The sequence below is a fragment of the Neopsephotus bourkii genome, unplaced genomic scaffold (assembly GCF_033783945.1).
Source record: "Neopsephotus bourkii isolate Nb327-2 ecotype Australia unplaced genomic scaffold, CSIRO-AGI_Nbou_v1 NB_168, whole genome shotgun sequence".
NCBI classification, from domain to species: Eukaryota; Metazoa; Chordata; class Aves; order Psittaciformes; family Psittacidae; genus Neopsephotus; species Neopsephotus bourkii.
Genome location: NW_026900684.1, coordinates 10949627 through 10971381, shown reverse-complemented (window position 1 = coordinate 10971381; position 21755 = coordinate 10949627). Strand labels below are relative to the sequence as shown.

Sequence of the window (21755 nt, the reverse complement as noted above, 5' to 3'; positions counted from 1 at the left end):
TTTTAATACTTTTATCATATAAATGGTTTGATGTCTTAAATATTGAAATACATCCAAATGCATTCTATATATATTCTATATATGTTGATAAACATATATTACTTGATGTAAAACTGCATGCATTTAAAACTAGTAAAGTATGAATATGATACAATTTTACATTTACTAATAATTAATTTAAATTATTGTAATATAAACCCAATAGCATTACTATACTAGCAGATATTTGACATAGGAACTGTTTGCTTACACAAAAGTAGTGTTTTATTCTTTGAAAGTATTTTCGCATTTCATTTTCACCTTTCAGGTTGAAAATAATTTTCCTCACAATGTATAATTGCCTTTTTTCCTGCTTTTGCTCCATAGCTGTTGTGTAAACCGTAAGGAATAAAAGAGCAGTGGCTTTCCCAATGGTCTCTGCAGAAGACAGGTCTTGCCAGTGCTGGGTGCTCAGAGTTATGGTGAATTTTCTCACTTTGAGTGGCTCGTTGGTATGGTTCATGTAGATATTTATGTCATATCATATTCTACCTACCCTGTATAAATCTTCTGAGGCTACATGCTAGAAGCCATGATGAAACTCTGTAGATCAGAACTGCTTCATAGTAGTCTGTGTGTTCTGGTGAAAAAGTTTCCGTGAACAAAATCATAGTGAGCCATTAAGGAAAAACTAGTAAACTGGGAGTAAAAGTACCTACCTGGGAAAGGGAAGAGAGTTAAGTTCTTATTCCGCCTAAATGAAAGCAAAGACATAAACCGAAATCTCTCCTTGAGGAGAACTTCTTGTCTCAGAGAATGATCAGACATGTGGAGGTAAGCTAATTCAGCTTTTGTTTCTGCTTACTCCACAAAACAGTCTGACTTTATAAGCTTCTAGTACTTCAGTAAATTCCTGTTCAAACCAGAATGAGCTAAACAGAGTGGAAGAGCTTGAGCAAAGGGGCTTGTGTCAGGTGCAGTTGCTACCTGTGTACTTCCCTCAGACTGGAAGAATAGGGTGAGCCTGACACTGTGCTGGTCACCCTAAGCAACTTCCAGGTGAGACATCACCTTGCATGCTGCCAGCATGGGCATCTCTACATCTTGATTCCATACACAGTATGGACAAATTTTGTTTGTGGCCTTGAATTGGCAGAAGCAGGTCAAGTACTATACTATTGAAGCCACTGTTTTGGCAGGGATCAAAGGAGAGAAGGAAAGTTCTTGATCAAGATATACACACATTAATGCATGTGTGCCATAAAGACTATTCTTCATGCTGTTGAAATACTGCAGGATGCTTTAAGCCAATAAGATTTTATGACTGGGTATTGTAAAATTTCAGAATAGAAGGCTAGAAAAGCTAACAAATCATTCAATTAAATAAAGGAAATACATTTCCCAACCCTTATCCAGGTAATCTTCTCCAAAGTCATAATGGGAGAATGTAGCTGCCAAACTTCCTCTCACTTCAAGGATGTTCAGGACTAGGATTTGGTTTCTCATGGACTCCACCTAGATAAGCATTTCTTGTCAAATAAATCACTAAATTGTCTGCTTTGTCAGTTTTGCCTGTGAAGTTGCTGGAGCAGTAAAGCAAAGCACTTTGGGGATGTACAGAATGTGAACAAAGATTAAGAAAATCTTTAGGGAAGAAGAGAAGGCTGAAGCAAAAAAAGCCTGATTATTTAGCATATATGAACTTTACCAGTGTTTCACTAGAATGTGACAAAACAAGATGAATCTCAACTGAATTTATTTTTTAGAGTTTAAATTTACAATAGGAGGAATTAAATGAATGCATGAAGGAACTAAATGCCTATCATGTTATGCTGGATTGTCTATGTGGATTAAAACTGAATTCTGTGAAGCACCTTTTTTGCCAAATGTGAGTATACTCACATGCAGTGACTCCCACTCTTTGAAAGTTATGGTAACTACTTTCTTTACTGTTTAAATTGTCTTTAACTTAAGATCTCAGTTCCCTACAATTATATTTCAAAAGGATTTTGGGACATACATGTTGAATACCTAAGCTTAATTGACGTAATTGAAACAGTAACTCAGCCAGAATTCTTGTTGATTTCACTAGGAAGAAGTATTCAGTCATTAAGATCAAAGTAAAGAATTCAATAAAATAATAACTAAGAAAGCCCAGAATGATTTATGTTCACAGCAGTGATGAATTATATGTCAAATTAGATTATTTGTTTAATATCTGGTATTTTATTTACAATACAGTTCTCATGAAGTGATACTTCTCCTTCAGAAAGCAGGATGGATTTTTAAAGTGGATTGCATGAAATTAAACCCACAGCTATTAAAAACAGTGAGAAATTTGCTATTAACTTCCATAACAAGTAAGTCAAGGTGAAGAGGGTTTGGAAATCCTTCTAATTCCAGGCTGAAAATCAGTTATACAGTTGACTATGAATTGTGGAAGATGTAGATGGAACAGTGTAAGATACTAAGGTCCATTTCCCTGTTTTGCAATTTTTGCTGGAATCATAAACACTGAGTTTCTAATAAGACTACCAAAACACTAAATGTTTTTCAGACATACTTACAAAAAACACCACAAATATCTGATGATAAGCTGGAGATTGATTTGAGGCTTTTTATGACCTGCTTAGAATCTTAAAATTGGCCTGCTTAAGTAAGCATTTCTACCAGCTCCCTCAGTACCCTTGGGTGGATCCCATCAGGCCCCATAGACTTGTGTGTGTCTCAGTAGTGTAGCAGGTTGCTGACCACTTGCCCTTGGATTATGGGAGCTTCATTCTGCTCCCCATCCCAATATTCCAGCACAAGGGGCTGGGTACCTGAAGAACAACTGATCTTACTATGAAAGACTGAGACAAAGAAAACATTAAGTACCTCGTCCTTTTTCTCATTCTTTGTCGCTGTTTTTCCCCCTCTACCTCTAATAAAGGATGGAGATTTTCCTTAGCCCTCCTTTTCTTGCTAATGTATTTATTGAAATCAATAATGGGTAATAAACTAAGGGCCATACCAGGGTAGGAAGCTTCCTCTTCACATGTTTAACCTGGACCCCAGGGATGCAGCAGACTTCCCCAAGAAGTTGGTCCAGGCTGAATATTGGGCCTTCTGCTCCCTTCAGAAGGGATTCTCATGTGACAATGGCCTGTCTTCTTTTCTTTCAGTGATGAAGCAGTTTTTGATGCAGGGTGTAGGCTGACTTAACCTTGGGATATTGTTACTTTCTTTGCAGAGGTTTAGCTAGTAACAGAAGGATTATTTATTTATGTGTTCAAACATCACAAACAGTGAAAACGAGAATATTTTTCCAGTCTCTATTTCAACACTTTTCTTTCCATCTGCACCTACCTTGCAGCTCCCTGTTTTCTTAAATCGATGTTTTCCAGAGTAGGGGCTCCTGTCAGTCACTCCAGTGGTTCTGTGTCTGGGCATGCAGATATGTAACAGTGGGTGGTTGATATTGAGATGGCCAAAGCAGGAAGGAAGTCTGAGCTGCATCTTTAAATACAGCTAAATAATAATAATTAAAAAAAATCATTATAGGAAGGTTAAGATCCTTATAACATCAACACTCATTTTTGTCTATCCCTTTTTTGTACTTGCCCCTCAGTCCTATAAACAGTAAGCATTAGAAAAATGTAGTAAGTAAATACTATGGATATAAAATAAGATGCATTTAGAAGAATTTTTAGGGAAGTAGATGGTATTACTTTATATATTGAAATTGATAACAGTCTTGTCAAATTACCATGAAAATTTATTTACATTTGGCTTATTTCTTAGGCAGCATTGATGCTTTTCCTGTACAGACAAAGCTTATTGAAAAATTTGTCATGGGCTTTTCATGTTTTAGAATTACACAATTCAAAACAATATTAATTATATTTTCAGCCACTGATTGCTCATTTTGCATTGCGGGGAAAAAAAAGCAGCAGCAAAACAAAACTCAACATGATATAGATCCCACTAAGAGTTCAAGGAAAGAAGCTCATAGATATATCTTTACATAAGCAAGGGTTGAAAGAATAGATTTAAGATGTGCACATTTTCAGGACAGAGATGAAAAATCAGTAAATCCACTAAAATAATCTAAATTTTCTTTCAAGAAAATAAAAGCTTGTGATCATTCCTAATTCTGCCTTTTCCTAGATCTGAATCTTTCCCCTATGCATTTAGACTTTTTTAATTATTTTTTTTTTAATCAGGGAAAGTACATATTTTCATTGCAAAACTGGATGTTCAGTACTGGCTTGATTGCGATTTATTTTTGAAAGGCAGATTAACACATTTAATTATCTATGTATTCCCAGTGATCTTAAATTTTTGGCTATTTTCTTGCATGATGAAGCTTGTGTGATATCAGAGTTTCTATCAGAGGACTTCGTATGACTGATAATATCAGGTAGCAATGAAAAGGAATGCAGCCAATAAAGGGAAGAGTGGGAAGAGTGTGGATTTCACAGGCCACAGACAGTATTCTTTTTTGCCTTGATTTAGGTGAGCGCGGGAGAGGTGGGAGGTGTTATAAAAAATCCCTTGACTTCCTTGTGAGAATCAGGGAAAACCCCTAAGTTAAATTTACAAAACTGGATCAACAGTGCAGATTTGTCAGGACAGCTTTCTCCAGACATCAATGCATTCTGTCTTCTGCACGTGAAGAACTGGCTGAAGCATAGGAAACTGGTTTAGTCTGAGATAGCTGGACTTTTTCTACAAGGCTTTTTTTTTTTTTTTTCAGTGTGATCTTTATCTCATTTTACAGTCCATAGTCTGTAAAATTCTTACAGCTCAAAGCTGGGGCATTTGTAAGAGCAGGTAGCTTTCGGGAAGAAACTTTCCTAACTCGAAAAGAGAAAGAAAAGCTTGGGGCAAAACAGAATGTGAAGTTGTTATGAATCTCCTACTTTAAATTGCTGCAAAAAAAAAAGAAATTTAACCATGTTTTCTGTTATGCAAACATTATGTTTAACAAATATCAATGATATTCTAGATCATGGTAGGTATTTATGTTATAAATGATGACTAGATAGTAAACTGCACATACAATAAAACATGTTTAAATAGTTTTTATTGATCCACTTGATCAATAGAATATGATTTGTATAAATGTATGAATACATGCGAATTACCTATCTTATTTTCACTTCTAATGAAAAAAATAAATATTAACCAGAGCACAAGTAGTTTCATATAAAAGAGATTCTTATTTGCTGCATTATTTAATGAAGCTGTGGCCTGTGGAACACTAAGAAGCAGCTAATGCCGATTTCTTCTTTGCCCCCGTGATGCCATTTTCTCCTTGCTGCAGCACTTCTGTGACAGCAACAATTTTTTTCCAAAGTTGTAAATGGGAGTCAGCTTTTTAACACTATAGGAATGAATGTCTCATCATAACTGATATAGATCTGAAATGATTTTTAAAAGTTAGGAAAATGTAGTAATGCCTGGAAGCAAATTACATGTTAAAATGGTGTCACGTTGTTATTGTTCATACATTTCTTTTCTGTGCAATAAGAGGGAAAGGTGAAAGTACTTGGAATAAATACTGCAGTGAAGTAGGAACATCTTTTCCAAGGAAGAATTGCATTCTTCAAGCAAGGACAGTTTTTTTAGAAGAGTATGCATGGTGGGTTGACCATGGTGCTTGTTCACTTACCCCACCCTCACCTGCCCCACCAGGACAAGGAAGGGACTAGGAGGAGTAAAGCTCAGGAAACTCGTGAGTTGAGACAAAGACAGTTTAAAAAGTGAAGGAAAGAGCGGGGATTACCCAACTGGTGATGCAGAGGCAATTATTCACCACCTTCTACAAGCAGAGTGGTGCCTAGCCAGTCTGTGAGCAGTGCCCTCCTTTGAGAATCAACCTGCTTTTCCCCTTCTTCCACTACTTCACTTTTACTGCTGAACAAGACATTATGTTGTATGGAATATTGCTTTCAGCAGTTTGGGTCAGCTGGCCCAGCTGTGTTCCCTTAGAACCTTTTGCTGCCTTTTACCCTTCTTGCTACTGCTGCAATGTCTTGAAAACTGCTGCTGGTTCTAGTACACCAGATGGTGTCTTAGTGTTTTTATCCATCTAATACTGTGAGTTTCGAGGACAGTCACAGCTGATTTTGTGTCTGAAAACTTATACAGACAAGCAAGCCAGAGAGTGTGTCACTTCAGTTATTTTCTTCTCTGGGCTGTCCAATATCACTATCCTTAGAGCCAAGTGAAAAAGAAAGCTGCAGTCGTTTTGTGCTCCTCTAGCTCCTCTTGCATGATGCGGCAAAGTAAGTGTCAGTGCATAATTTTCGAAGGACAAGAGAAGTTTTTTTTCATCTAACGACCTTCCTTCTTCTCCAGTGATATGTTTTTTTTATATCACAATAAAAGATTGTCTGCCTAAGGCTTTGAGTCACGGGAGATGGTCTGTCAAAAGCATGTGATTTACATTTGGAGCCTTACACTTAGAGCCATTTCATGTGCAAATGTGCTAGTAATTAATGTGTTCCATTTCTATAGTCCCAGCTGGCTTCTTAAAACTTACCAAATACTGTTGCAGTCAAAATGCCTTAAGGCTTGCAAATGAAGAGGTGTTGCATATGATGGTAGATAGGAGGGACACGTCTATGGAGGGTCTTTGAAACTCCATCAGTTTCACCCTGAAAAGTCTGGCTTCAACAGGAAGTTCAGGGTTACCTTGTGTGCTGAGAAGTAGGGTCTGACAAATAAAGTGCATTAAATCTGCTTACTATTCCACTTAACACGATCCTGACTTCTGTTTTACCCATTTAAAAAACTGATTGGATGGAAACTATTAAAATAGATTTTACTGCTGATTAAAAGGCAAGCACTGCATCATTAAAAAAAAACCAACAACAACAATAACAAAAAGCAAACCACAAACCCATACAAACCAAACCAACCTCTTGAAACTTGACAGCAACTGAACAAAGACGGGAAGCTTTGGAATTTACTCTGTTTATTGAATATACAAAGAGCCTTGTTCTAGGATTATGTCAGTGGATAGAGCTTCACTAAATTTAGCCATGCCTCTCTTGCAGTAACTACAGATTTGGTTTGGGGTTATCTCTTGTACAGTTTAGGTACTCTATTCACCCTTCCTAATGTTAAGCTTCAACAATTCTACTACCTGTCTCTAACTCACAGTTAGAGGCCAGAAACGAGCCCATTGGAAGAGATCCACCTGCTTGGAGATAACTCTAGACTAGTCTGTCACACAAGAAACACTGAATGTCATGCCCTGAGGTGAAGGATGGGGCCAGGCTTTGGGATGCTCATTCTGTGGGAAGGGCTGGGGCCAGGCTTCTCTACTGCTATTTCTCTCCTGGAGAAAGGATGTGGGAGGGAAATTTTCTGCTTCTGTGAGGAACGGTGCTGGCCACATGCTGGATCATCCAGCAATGACAGCAGAAGCCAGTCATTGCGTTTCCAGAGCATTTGAGGCATCTGTTTTTCCCTGTCTACACCTTGAAACAGGACAGCCATCATGTACAGTGATGCTGAATGGCAACAGATACGTGTTCAGAAGGCACATAATGTATAATATTTATCTGCTTCAGTGCTTGGTTTGTAGCACATCATATCTGAAGAGTAAATCACAGTTGGTCAGAATATTTAGAACCTTAATATATTTCAGGGAGAAATATGTTTTGCAATTCTAGCTATGTTAAAGAACAACTTTTATTTTACCAGTTTGAAAGTTCAGGGACATATTATGAGTTTTCTCCACATTTTTGAGCATTCAGGTTAGTGGCTGTTATTATTCTGTCAGTCCAGATGAGCTTAAAGCTTTTCTGTCTTCCTTTTTTTAATACATAAAACCTGAACATCTGTATCAGTTCATCACTACTCAGGAAAACACTTAGGTACATGCTACAAATTGCTTTCCAGAAAAAGCACTGTCATCTACAGAAAAAATGGATTCATAATGCAAAAGGTTTGAAAACCCCTTTGTGACAATACAGCACTATTGATGTGGACATAACTGGGGCAGATGTGTGGAGATTTTTATAGTTAGAATCTTAAAGTCACTGAGATCATGTCAAACCCCCAAAATTGGTTAATGTTTTTAATTAAACTTTTTGTCATTTCTAATGATAGAGAGTACTCTGATAATTAGGGTATCCTTGGAAGTGTTATCTTTGATACCAGCACTATTTTGTTTTGTAAGAGCCTGATAGATTTTTTTGCAAGCAGAAGTCAGTGATGCTATTTGACTCCATGTTTAGACATAAAGTGACTCCAATTTTTTTCCTTTCTAAATGTGAGAAAGATACAAAATTAATTGCTCTTTATTATGTAGTATTCCTATGTTCAGCCTTATTTCTGACTGTATTTCATTAATGAACATAGATGAGACATGCATTATGGATGTATAATGTATTTCACATCTTTCCAAATGAAGACTTACACAATATATCAAATTGTTTGTGAGTTAGAAACTGAATTTTATTTTTGATAAAAAGTAAAATTTGTAGAAGATAATAATTTAAAAACATATTCTTGCTCGTAAAGATACATTAGTGTCAACTGATTTGTACAATTATATATTATGGTTCATAATTGATACTGTCAACGATTATTATATAAACAAAATATTTTAATTACATATGGCTTCTGTTGCTTAGAGAGGTAGGTTTTACTGAAAAAGTCCAGTCCACATTTCTCCAGCACATTTTGTGTATTGGACTCTTTGTATTTGGACTCTTTTCAGAGTATTTCAGAGTATCTGCAGCAATTTAAGCATCTCCACAAAAAAGCATTTTGCATTACTTTAATTCTGAATTTGTTTGCATGTGTATGAGATGTTGGGAGGGTAAACATTTGCAGTGGTGCTGAGAATGGGACAATGTGATTTTTCAGCCTGAATGTTCTTTTCTCTCACTGTATTAACCCAGATATTTTAGCATATGAAAACTGCTTGGAAGTGCCAGATCTGTCAGAGACAATGTTGAAATGCTGGTATTTTGTAAATACTAGATATTTATGTGTGGCCAGTTTTACATCCATTGTTCGCAATGTACATTAGGTATGCAAACTGTTCTCTTGGTTAGATGAAAGATCTGCTTTTAGCTCTCTGAGTAGAGATTTATACATTTGTGTATCAGGAGGGAAAAATATGTGGTTTCTGAATCCATATGTTATGCATAATTTAGAGAGATTTTACAGAAGCTTGTATCAGACTGTCTTATTCCCCTTCATATTCATCAAATTCATTTCAGAACATTATCTGTTGGAAAAGTTGTGTGCCCAATGTGGGCTTATCCAAGTGACATAGCTTAGATAAAGGTCTAAACACGAAAAAGGCAGACAAATTTAGTACTTACTGTGAGTTATAACTGGAATAAATTGGATCACAAAAAGAGGTTCAGTCTGGTGTGGATGGGAGAAAACCATCTTAAACTTCCACTCTACCCCTAAAGACCAAAAACTGTGCTGAAGCTCAACCATCCAGGAATCTCAGATTGTACTGATTTCATCAGCTGAAAAACAGGGAAGCATTAGACACCTCAGCTGTGACAGACAAACTTGTTGCAGTCCCTAGACAATTTATGACCTTAGAGCAAAATGTTATATTCTTCTGTCAAGATGCTGGCACCTAGGTGATAGTGTGAAATTCAATACAGCGCAGTTAACCAGTTAAGCATGTACATCACTTCCCTGTGCAGAATCTCAGGGCCTTCTTAAAAAGTCAGTGAGTTTGGAGGCCAGCAATGCGTGGAGCAGACACACTATCTGTGGTGTAAACTTTCAACTGGTAAGGCAGAAAGCAGGGAGGCCAGGAAGTTTGAGGATGTTGGCATCCGTGCAGTGATACCGAAAGTCTGAATATACACCTTCAGTGGGCAGTGGATTAGGGGGCAACCACCACCAGCTGGGGAATGATCAGTATCATCTTTGAGACAAATGTGTAGGCATTGAAGATGTGCTGGATGATGATGAAGCCTATTTCTGTGATAGGGTGGTGCACTTTTCCACATTAGTCTGAGTGAAATAACCAGAATCCAGGGAGCAGAGGTTGCCCTCTTTTCAACATTATGTGTCAGTGTTGCAGATTTCACAGGTGACCCTACACAGAAGGCAGGAAGGTAATTCTCACTTTTATAGTCTCCTGTAAAATGCACTGATATAGACATCCCCTTAACTGGAATGCATGCTGTGCCTTCCTATGCCAGTAAGCTGAGACTTTTGTTGCACTTGGCATCAGCACAGAGAAAGAGGCTTGAGGTCTTCTGTAATGAAGGGCTTCTGAGCACTTACTATCAAACCAGCAGCTGGTAGAAAGCTCATTGAAACTAAATTAGCACAGATGTTATCAAGATGAGATGGAGCTCACTCTAAAAGGATGTGTTTGGAGACTCTTGTGATGGGACAGGGCACAGGAGTTAGTCAAGGAGTGCACTTTATGCTGCTCTGTTGTCGGTGGCGCATTAGAGAGATTGTCTTGTATGGTGAGTTCTAGTGTCTTGAGCCTGGGGGCAAAGGCAGCTTACAGGATGGATACTGCTGATGCAGATCACTTGTCTTTATAAATTGAAGCCTGAATTTAGGCATGTCAAAGGCAATATGGACATTACCACTGAATCAGATTATAAAACTTCTACTCAGGACTGCACAGGCCACGCTGGATGCAACTGTGTTACTTTTTCCAGTATGAAAAGCCTATTTCTTCTTAGCCATTCATATGTCAAGCTTATGTTCATATAATTTTTGCAGGTGAAACTTTCTATGCATAGCTTCTATATGGAATGTGTACTAGCACAAAGACACCAGGGGACTATATATTTCATAATAACCACTTGAGTGTGGATATAAAGGCCTCTAGCAGTATTTTGTGTATGAAAATGCCTTCAGGATGTAATAGGCTTATGGTACTGCAACCATAATTCACCCTTTTAAAAAACTAATTCTAAAGCACAACATTTTTTGTTAATTTTTTGGTTTGGTGATTTTTTGTTGTTTTTTTTTTAAGAATTACAATTGTAACCTTTATCTGATCCATTTTGCAGATTCCACTCCTTTTGCTCTTTTTACTGTGAGCACAAAGCACAGAATTTACACAGCAGAAGAGTACAGAACAGCTATTTATTGGTAAGCACACTGTGGACAGCTAGGACTAACGAGCTAGAAGGTAAAGATTAATGTTACCAGACTGAGCATTATACGCTCACCAGTCTGATGGGACATCTGACAAGTGCTTGCTGATCACATGGGTGAGGTCAATCATTTTTGCTGCTTGAATTGTGCTGATCCTTGATGTTGCTGTGTTGCCCTCTTCTGGTTCTCCATTTTTTTGGCATTTTTCCTCCTGAGTTCTCACGTTGCTAACTATCAGCATGTCCAAACTTACACTTTTTCCTCTGTTTTTACACTTCTTACCTCATGTGGCTTTTCATTCACTTCCTTTCAGTCATCTCAGCAGTCTTCTCATCAGACTGACCAAAAGTAACACCGCTGTACTGCCCCAAACTGGGCTTTCGTTCATAGATAGCAGTAACCTTTGTCTGAGGGCTGCATATGATGGTGTCCCCAGATATTTTCCTATGTGACTTTTTATCTGAGATTTTTGAAAAAATATTAATGTTTGCAGTTGTGGATTTAGCTACATCCCATTAAGCTCAGATAGTATATAGAAACAGACAACACCAAATTTAGTGTCTTGGCAGTGTGCAAGTCTTTACAGAATTTAGAGCAGTAAGATAAAATGTGCTAAAAGACTATGAGTAATACTTAGGATTTCCATTATGTTTTGCTGTTCAGGGATGTATACAAACATTAAATAACGAATAACTGAATAAAATATTTAGGGTAGAATACAAAATGTGTGCTACAGTTCAGAAGCCAAAGAGCATTGCTCTACTGAATAAAAATTATATGGAGAAAATCACTTGAGAGAGATTTCCACAATAAATCAGATATTACTTTGATTATTTGTCATTTCCTGGCATAGAGAAGATCCTATCACAGACTGGAATTCTGCTCTTTTACACACTATATAAGCAAAAGCAAATAATGAGCTCCTGTCAAAGAATTTACCATCTAAGCAAAAAATGAGGGATGATAGGCAACAAAATTTTAGGATTTGGTGAGACACGTTAAGCTGTAGTGTAGGAAGTGTCCTGTTACATGAACTGCCTAACTTCAATCTGGCTTTTCATAGACATTAAACACAAGAGGTTTTAAAGGAGGAATATATATGAATTTAATGAGTGAAGCTTTCAGATGTCTTTTTTTATAAGATTTATGAATCTTAAACTGAGATCCCATGGGAAGCCAGTATACTGTTTAATGATAAAACCCAAGTGTCTGGGACTCCTGCCTTTACTGCAGGACTGGCATTCTCTTCCATGCTGGAAGAAATTTCAAGTTAATTATAATAAAATGTAATTCAGTTTTGCTGATATGAAGTTGCATTTTTATAATTTAAAGCTGTGATTCTGCAAGCATTTGAACAGGTGTGTACCTTGGCACATGTGAGCAGTTACCTGACATGACGAAGTGAGTCACAAACACCTTAGTAACTTTGCACTCTGAAAACATCCTGGTCGCTAGCAGACTGAATCTACCACTGTTAGGTCTTCAGGAACATTTTGAAATAGTCTTCCAAAGTGTCTTCCAAGTTCCCATGGAGGTTTTTCTCTTTAAATCTGAAACTGTAGAAGAAACAAAAATCCCCCTTAGATGATTGCTATTCAAGTGTCTCAGAATTCCTCTGGAAGGCTCCTTGCTTGTTTCGTGACAACCTTCTTGTGCTTCACATATTAAAGTACTGGAGACAGCTGAAAGGATATCTTCTGCTCTCTTGAGCATCCCACCTGCTACAGTGAACACTTACCTAGCTTTGTGTTAACAGCTTGGTTCTCTGAGACTTACAGAGATGCAAACAACAGGTTAAAGATTTGGTCTTTATTTGGGTTTGGTAAAAGCTAAGACTCTCAGTGAAAATTTTGCTTTTTGTTATTGAAAGCTTGTATAGATTCACATCTGTGTTTGAACCTTCAGCTTTGTTTATACTCCTATGTACAGGTTTCAATCTGTGTATGACACAGCCCATACACACTTAACCTCAGAATAGAGTGGAACCATATGGACAGATAATGTCCCTGTCTTCTGAAGTATAAAGATGTACGTGATTAATGATCTCTAGCCTGAAAAGCTAGGATATTTCATGTGTTCATCATGTAGGATGTTTACCACCTAGAAACCTTGATTATGGAGATGAATGCATAATTAATGAGAAAGAGAAAAAAACCCAAAACTCTAGGGAAAGAAATTGCATGTCTAAGATGGTTTGAATGTCTCTGATTCCATCTGGAGTTGCAAAAGTTGACTAGGTAATCTCTCAGGATTTCTTTCATCTCTACTTTTTGTTATTCTATTCTGCTAGGAGAAGAAATGTAAGATGCCAAGATTAGTACTTGTCAGCATGCAATGGTGTTTTTAAATAACATGTAACACTGAGATATTATCTTGTCCATAGCCAAGGGCTTCCTCCATGCAGCTCTTTATCAGGGTTCATAAGGAGGGATTTTCAAGGGGAAAGAGAAAGAGCCAGAACAAGGACATAGGCAGAATTAATATGGAGGCTGAAAAGGGAACTGATGGCCAGATGGCTCTGCAATGAAGGGAAACCGGAGTCTAAGGGTACTAGAGAAATATAATAAAGCATCTGGTAATACTGCAGGCATTCAGCATGTTCACAAATGAATAGATGTAATGCAGTCTCCAAGCTAAGCTATCCTGTAGTTCGGCTTCCTTTAGCAGGGGATTTCATACCCCTGAGGAAACTGACAGTGCTGTGTCCCTGCCCACACTCTGGAACCACCACCCATCTGCCCAGGGCCCAAGACCCCATTTCAGCTCCCCAGAGCTGTCAGTCTCTGTCCCAGCAACACCACAGTGGTGCTGGTCTCCAGCTCCCCACAGTCCTGCAGGCCCAGCATTGGCCTGTCCCTCTGCCAGGAAGGTGCCTGATGCCCAGGGATGGGGTTGTACCCCAGCTGCTATCCTTCTGGTGGGGGTGGTGGGATGCACTCTTGTAGCTGCCAGGCCCTTCCTGATGTCCCCAGGGAGCCCCTACAGCACCCTGGCAGGGCTATAGAAATCAAAGTCTGGAGTTAATTGCTGCATTTCTGTGTACAGGTTTGAAATATATGGCTAAGTTTCATACCCTGCTTTAAAAATGGTGGGAAACAAAGGAGTAGAGATAACTTTGACAGAAGAACTTGTAGAAGAATTAGCTAATTTAGGTTTAAGTTAGTAATACAGTTTTCAACGCAATTCTGATGTTCTGTGAATGCCTCAATTCTTTACTTTTTTCGTATTCATAGAATCATAGAATAGTTAGGGTTGGAAAGGACCTTAAGATCATCAAGTTCCAACCCCCTTGCCATGGGCAGGGACACCTCGCACTAAACCATACCACCCAAGGCCTCATCCAACCTGACCTTGAACACTGCCAGGGATGGAGCATTCACAACCTCCCTGGCCAGCCCATTCCAGTGCCTCACCACCCTAACAGGAAAGAATTTCCTCCTTATATCCAATCTAAACTTCCCCTGTTTAAGTTTTAACCCATTACCCCTTGTCCTATCACTACAGTCCCTAATGAAGAGTCCCTCCCCAGCATCCCTATGGGCCCCCCTTCAGATACAGGTAGGCTGCTATGAGGTCTCCACACAGACTTCTCTTCCCCAGGCTGAACAGCCCCAACTTTCTCAGCCGATCTTCATATGGAAGGTGCTTCAGTCCCCTGATCATCCTCGTGGCCCTCCTCTGGACTTGTTCCAATAGTTCCATGTCCTTTTTATGTTGAGGACACCAGAACTGCAAACAATACTCCAAGTGAGGTCTCACGAGAGAAGAGCAGAGGGGCAGGATGACCTCCTTCAACCTGCTGGTCACACTCCTTTGGGTGCAGCCCAGGGTACAGTTGGCTTTCTGGGTTTTGAGCACACACTGACGGCTCATGTTCATTTTCTCATTGACCAGTACCCCCAAGTCCTTCTCCATAGGGCTGCTCTGAGTCTCTTCTCTGCCCAGCCTGTACCTGTGCCTGGGATTGCTCTGTCCCAGGTGTAGGACCTTGCACTTGCCATGGTTAAACTGCATGAGGTTGGCATCAGCCCTCCTCACAAGTGTGTCAAGGTCCCTCTGGATGGCATTCCTTCCCTCCAGCATATCAACCGGACCACACAGCTTGGTGTCATCAGCAAACTTGCTGAGGGCGCACTCAATCCCACTGTCCATGTCACCGACAAGGATGTTAAACAAGACCGGTCCCAACACCAATCCCTGAGGGACACCCCTCGTAACTGGTCTCCAGCTGGACATTGAGCCATTGACCACAACTCTTTGTGTGCAGCCATCCAGCCAGTTCTTTATCCACCAAGTGGTCCATCCATCAAATTGATGTCTCTCCAATTTAGAGACAAGGATGTTGTATGGGACAGTGTTGAACGCTTTACACAAATTCAGGTAGATGACATCAACTGCTCTACCCCTGTCCAGCAGTTCTGTAGCCCTATCATCTTTAAGACCTCTTTAAAAAATGTCTTTCTTTCTTTCAAGCTCCATTTTTTTATTAGACCATTATGCAATTCCAAAAGCCATGTTTACATTCCAGTCTGTGTACTTTCATTTCCCTTCTTGGTTTTTAAACCTGTCTAGGATGACTCAGAAAGCTTGTTTTTTTCCATCAAATTTGACTGAGGCCTAATGGATTAGATTGAAGAAGAAGCTCCTGGTGTCTGAACAGAGAAGTATGTTTTTTTGGGACCTGGAGAAAGCATTTGGAGACACTTGAGCAGAGATACCAAAAATCAAGGTAGTTCTGCCTTCAAAAAATAAAAGCTAAGGTACAGTGGTGTATGATGCTTCAGTCTTGCTCAGTTCCTCGCACTCGAGCTTTTGCTTCTAAAAATGGTTTCTCTTGTTCCTCCTCCTCAAATTCTTTGACATTTCTACTGTATTTCTTTTCCTTTCACCCACTTCCCAAGACACTGCTTGAATTCTGCTCTAATATAATATATTTCAATGAGTATCAGGGCAACAGGTTAAATATATGAAAAGAAATTTTGCAAAGACTTGAAGACACTAAAAATTTGCTCTGGCTTTTAATTTCCCCCTGATGAACAAGCCCTAACATTTTAAAATTTGTTGTTAGGAAAATACATATTTTTTTTAAGATAGGTTAAACAAGATTTATCTTCTTTACAAAATCAAACTGTTGTGTGTTAAAATTTCGACTTCTTACTATGCTATTACACAAATTGGAGACTTGAGAAATCAAAGAATGATTTGAAAATTGAAAGATGGAACATTTTGTCTTCTTGCATCTTTTCAGAGCTTTATATTCTGGTTTTCTTTTGAAATTAAATGACAACATTATCCAGTTTTATTAAATGCTCTGATTTCAATTAAGCACCCTATTTTTCAGAATTTCTTCACCAGTTCTACTTCCAGCAGCTTGTGTTGAATAGGCACAAAGAAAACAAATTCCTCAGCAGGAAATAATGTTGTTAAACAAAGACTTGTGCTGAGTAGCCACCACTGAACGTACAACATTAATTTCAATGTGCAGTTTTTGATATTCACAATAACTGTGATGCAGTAAAGTTCCTGCAAGAATAATTGCCCTGTAACTCCCTATAATGAATTTCAAATAAAATAGAAAACTTTGAGAAGATAACAGGCATGCAGGACAAGCACTGACAAACCGGTAAACATGATTTTTTCCTATCAGTTATGCTCTATATGTAGTAAACATTTCTTACTTTGTCCAGAAAAAGACAAAGATACATTGTAATAGCAATGCACTGTCTATAGGATTTTGAATAAAATGAGTTTTGCAGTCCTGGCACTGGCTGGTGTGTCAGGTTTTATGCTGAAAGGTCCTTGGATTTCAGTGACAATTTAGTTAAACTAGTTGTCGATGTGGAAAACACATTAGATGCAATATTTGATATTACATCAAGTATAGTTTGAAATAAAATGTTCTCTGGTAGTTTGGGTGGTTTTTAATTTTGCTTACTGCAACTATTAGTGCTTTGGGACATGGTGAGAGATTTATAGATGTTTGAGTTTCACATGAGTTAAGGTGATAAATAACCTTCAGTGCTGTCTGGAAGACTAAATTCTTTAATCCCTTCTTAAAATCCCATTTATACTTTTTGCTTTCAGTGGCAAATTGAAGGGTACAGACTAAGAAACTCACTCAAATAATGCAGTTGAATGAAAAAGAAAAATACTGATAACAATGCCCAACTCTACAGCTGAAAATAATAGAGGCTAAGAACAAAATATAACACATCAACTATTATGGTAGCTATTAAAAATTAGAAAGGTGTATTGGGGTAGTTTGCAGATAGGCATGAATAGGATGTGGTTTTAATCCAGCTCTCTGTCTTGCAAATTGAGAGAAGCATTTACCTTTAATATAAACAATTTCCAAGGCCCTGTGTAGAATTATGAATACTGCAAAAAATCTTACAATTATAATGTTTTATATGTGAAAGCATTCAGATTGAAGCCAATAAATAGCTTTGAATAACAGAAGAATTTGAAATGAGAAAATGTTGCTCCCTGCTTTCAGTATTGTTGCAATTTATACAAAGAAGACCTTCCTTTTTTATTTATGAAAGTAAAGCACAGTCCTGGAGTATGCATTTGCTCATAAGCCTTACTGGCTTCAAAATATTTTTCAACAAGCAGTTAAGTGCTTGGAAATACACTTTTCTGCAGGAAAATTAGTAAATTCGCTAATTTTTTGCTGTTAGAAACTGAAGTAATTAGATTCTGCATGGAACTAGGTGGACAGAAAAATTAAATAATTCTATGAATTACTAAGAAACTGACATTTTTTGTCATTCAGAGATTAGCTTGTACTTAAAGAGCTCCCATGATACCTCATGGTATCATGGAGAGTACCCCATTCTTTTCTAATGGCAACATTTCTTCCAGGATTTCTTCCACATTTCACTATGGTCTGCTCTTTGGTACCTGTGGGATACACCCAGAGAAACAGCAAATTGTAGGTTTGTCCCATAGAAGAGACTCAGGTGATAAACAGCATTATACAGATCATAAACAATTTTGTGGAAGTGTAGGAGAGTGTCATATAAATGTTGAAACAAATCAAAGTCAAAACTTTCTAATACTCTTATGTTTCAATACCTTTCCTGACTTTCAGAAGAGCTGTAAAAATTCATTAATAGATTACTTCATAGCAGTTATTCTGAATTTGACCAGTTCTAGTGCTTATGTAAAATATTCCTCCATGGTTTCATATGGACTAACAGTAAGAAACTTGTCGATGATTGTAGTCTTTGTATCTCACAAACTATAGATGGTAATTATGACAAGCTGTACTTGTATGGAACTGTCCTGGGTTTAGCAGCAGCAGTCATTTTTTATCCTTCTTGGTAGCTGGTGCAGTGCTGTGTTTTGACTTTCGGGCTGGGAACAAAGCTGATAAAAATGATGTTTTGGTTTGGCCAAGGACTTGGTGAGCCTCATGCTCTGCCAGGGAGGAGGGGAGGCCGGGAGGAAGCAGAGACAGGACACCTGACCCAAACTGACCAAAGAGGTATTCCATACCACAGCACGTCATGCCCAGGGGGGAACTGGGAGGTACCCGGAAGGAGAGGGGGTCAGCCGGGTCGGACTGGTGGTTCGGCGCGTGGTATTGTACTCCTTTCCTTTGCTATTTTCTCTTATCATTGTTGTCGTTGGTGGTAGCGGTGGTGATTCGTATTGTACATTAGTTGCTAGACTGTTCTTATCTCAGCCCGTGGGAGTTGCATTCCTTCGATTCTCCTCCCCACCCCTCTGGGAGCGGGAAAAGGGGGCGGCAACCCCTGGGGAAGGGGGGGGGGGCGGACTAACGTGGGCCTCGATTGCTTCCAGCCTGGCACCACTCACTGGGAGTAAGTGAACAAGCTGTTTGGTTGGGTTAAACCACGACAGTTCTTTTTGGCGCCCAACGTGGGGCACGAAGGGGTTGAGATAACAACAGATCTGACCGGATTAATAGTCACTCATCACAATGCTGATTTATTGGCTCTCAAAGTTGTTCCTCTTGATCTCACAGCTTCAGAATGTTGTAATTTACTTAGATCTGGTATTTGCTGTATTAGTGTTTTTCAAGTGTGGGGTTTAGGCTAAAGTTCTTGTCTCAGTGTACTTTATGATGATGACTTGTAACACAATAGAATTATTGATCATGAAACTTATCTGGTTTATGTTCCCAGTATGGTCACCACCTTTATACTTTGGGAGGTATATAATAGAAGTGCTTAGCAATTACACATATTCTTTCTCCTTCTCGGGTGGTCAACCTGTGAAGGAGGTATTCTTTTACCCTCCCAGTCCTCCCCCCAGAGCATTTACAGCATCATTTGAGAGTTTTGAATGGCCTTTTAATGCTATTGAGACTTGTTTGCTGATTGTGATGGGGATCACCATGTTGGCACGTATACAGAGTGTATTTTGGCCACAACTATTTCATCTGTTTTCAAAAGTTAAGCAGAGTCAGGTTTGGGTCTTGTCTGGGGTTAAACGACGAAGTAGGAGGACCAAGAGATTTTCTCTGAGGCTGGACAGCCATGAGTGGCAGGGTGTGTGGGACAGTATGGGCAAGTATCTAGGTCAGTGGGCCCTTCCAGTACTTTGGAATTTCACCACCGAACAACTGCAAAATCCAGAAGAATTAGTAAAACACTTAAATGAGGTGTGTGGTCAGTCTGGCCATACCAGAGACGGACAAATCATGGCAACGTGCTGGGGCTTGGCCTATGCTTACAGGGCCATGTTCAATGCTTTCCAGCACCTTCAAAAGGAAAAAAATGTCGCTGGATCTGAGGGCAAAGCAACAGCCAGTACAGATACTCCAGCTCCAAGTACAGCAGCTACACCACCCCCAGCAACAAGTACAGTCGCTACTCAAACCACAGTGATAACCACTGCAACTAAACCAGAGGACCAATTCGTACCAATATCGGTTGCCCCTGTACGCAAGAGAAAAAGCAAAAAGGAGGCAGGAAGGTTAAAGCAAGATGAAGAAACAATGTGTTCACTACTCGATCCAGAACATGATCAGGAGTCATCATCACATGATGAAGAAGAAGAAGGAGAGGTGACTTCTCGACTTCGGACCTCAACCGAGCTACGGAATAAGCGAAAAGATTTTACCCGTCAACCAGGGGAGCACATCATCACCTGGTTGCTCCGATGCTGGGACAATGGGGCCGATGGTCACGAACTAGAAGGTACAGAAGCCAAGCAGTTGGGATCACTTGCTAAAGAAGGGGGAATTGACAAAGCAATTGCAAGAGAGAAAAAGTCCCTCAGTCTTTGGAGGCGGCTCTTGGCAGCTGTCAAAGAAAGGTTTCCATACAAGGACGATGTTATGAGTCGTTCGGCCAAGTGGACTACTATAGACAAAGGTATCCAGTCTCTGAGAGAATCAGCCATTGTAGAGATGATCTATCACATCAAGCCGAATAACGGGAATATACCCATAGATCCAGATGAAGTCGAATGTACACGACCCATGTGGCGAAAACTTACACGGAATGCACCATCATCATACGCCCATTCACTGGCAACAGTAACCTGGAATGACATAGTACCACTAACAGTGGATGAAATGGTTCATAAACTCCGCGAGTTCGAAGACAATCTCACCCCTTCCATCATCTCAGCTGTGGAAAAACTGTCCCAGGATCTCAAACAATTGAGGGACGATATATCTGACTTATCCAACTCCTCGCGTGTACCAACACACATTTCAGCTATTAGCAAAAGGCGTCCCACTGTTCGAGAAAGGAGATACAAGAGGTATACGCCACGGTCTACCCTATGGTTTTACCTGCGGGATCACGGAGAAGACATGACAAAGTGGGATGGAAAACCTACCTCAGTTTTGGAGGAACGGGTGAGTGAATTGAAAAGAGGAGCAAAGGCCAAGACTGAGCGTCCCATGAGAGCTACGGCTTCAGTCTCTGGTGAGCAGTTTCCCAGGTGGAGTGGAAGAGCTGATCTTACTCCAGCTTCTGTGATAAAGAAGAATAATCCCTTTCAACATGACTTAAGCGTCCAATCCTGTGATGACTATTAGAGGGGCCCTGCCTCCAGCCAGGTGGAGGTAGGGGACAATCGGATTTACTGGACTGTGTGGATCAGATGGCCTGGCACATCAGTCCTGCAGAAGTATAAGGCTCTAGTAGATACCGGTGCACAGTGTACCCTGATGCCATCAAGCTGTCAAGGGGTGGAACCCATCTATATTTCTGGAGTGACAGGAGGATCCCAAGAGTTGACTGTACTGGAGGCTGAAATCAGCCTGACTGGGAGAGAATGGCAAAAGCACCGTATTGTGACTGGCCCAGAGGCTCCATGCATCCTTGGCATAGACTACCTCAAGAGAGGGTACTTCAAAGACCCAAAAGGGTACCGATGGGCTTTTGGTATTGCTGCTTTGGAGACTGAAGAAGTTGAGCAGCTGTCCACCTTGCCTGGTCTCAGAGGATCCTTCTGTTGTGGGGCTGATGAAAGTCGAAGAACAACAAGTGCCAATTGCAACCACAACAGTGCACCGGCGGCAATATCGCACCAACCGAGACTCCCTGATTCCTATCCATCAGCTGATCCGTAGACTGGAGAGTCAGGGAGTGATCAGCAGGACCCGCTCGCCCTTTAATAGCCCCATATGGCCAGTGCGAAAGTCTAACGGAGAGTGGAGACTAACAATAGACTATCGTGGCCTGAAT

The 21755-nt window shown here is 39.7% G+C and overlaps 1 long non-coding RNA gene across 1 annotated transcript in view; it reads right to left on the bottom strand.

The window, feature by feature from the left end:
- LOC133222810 (uncharacterized) overlaps nucleotides 1-18396 on the bottom strand; it is a 232252-nt gene extending 213856 nt beyond the window's left edge. Inside the window, exon 1 of the long non-coding RNA XR_009728380.1 lies at nucleotides 18366-18396. This is a non-coding gene — a long non-coding RNA (uncharacterized LOC133222810). The remainder of the gene's footprint in view (nucleotides 1-18365) is intronic.
- Nucleotides 18397-21755: the final 3359 nt, after the last annotated feature.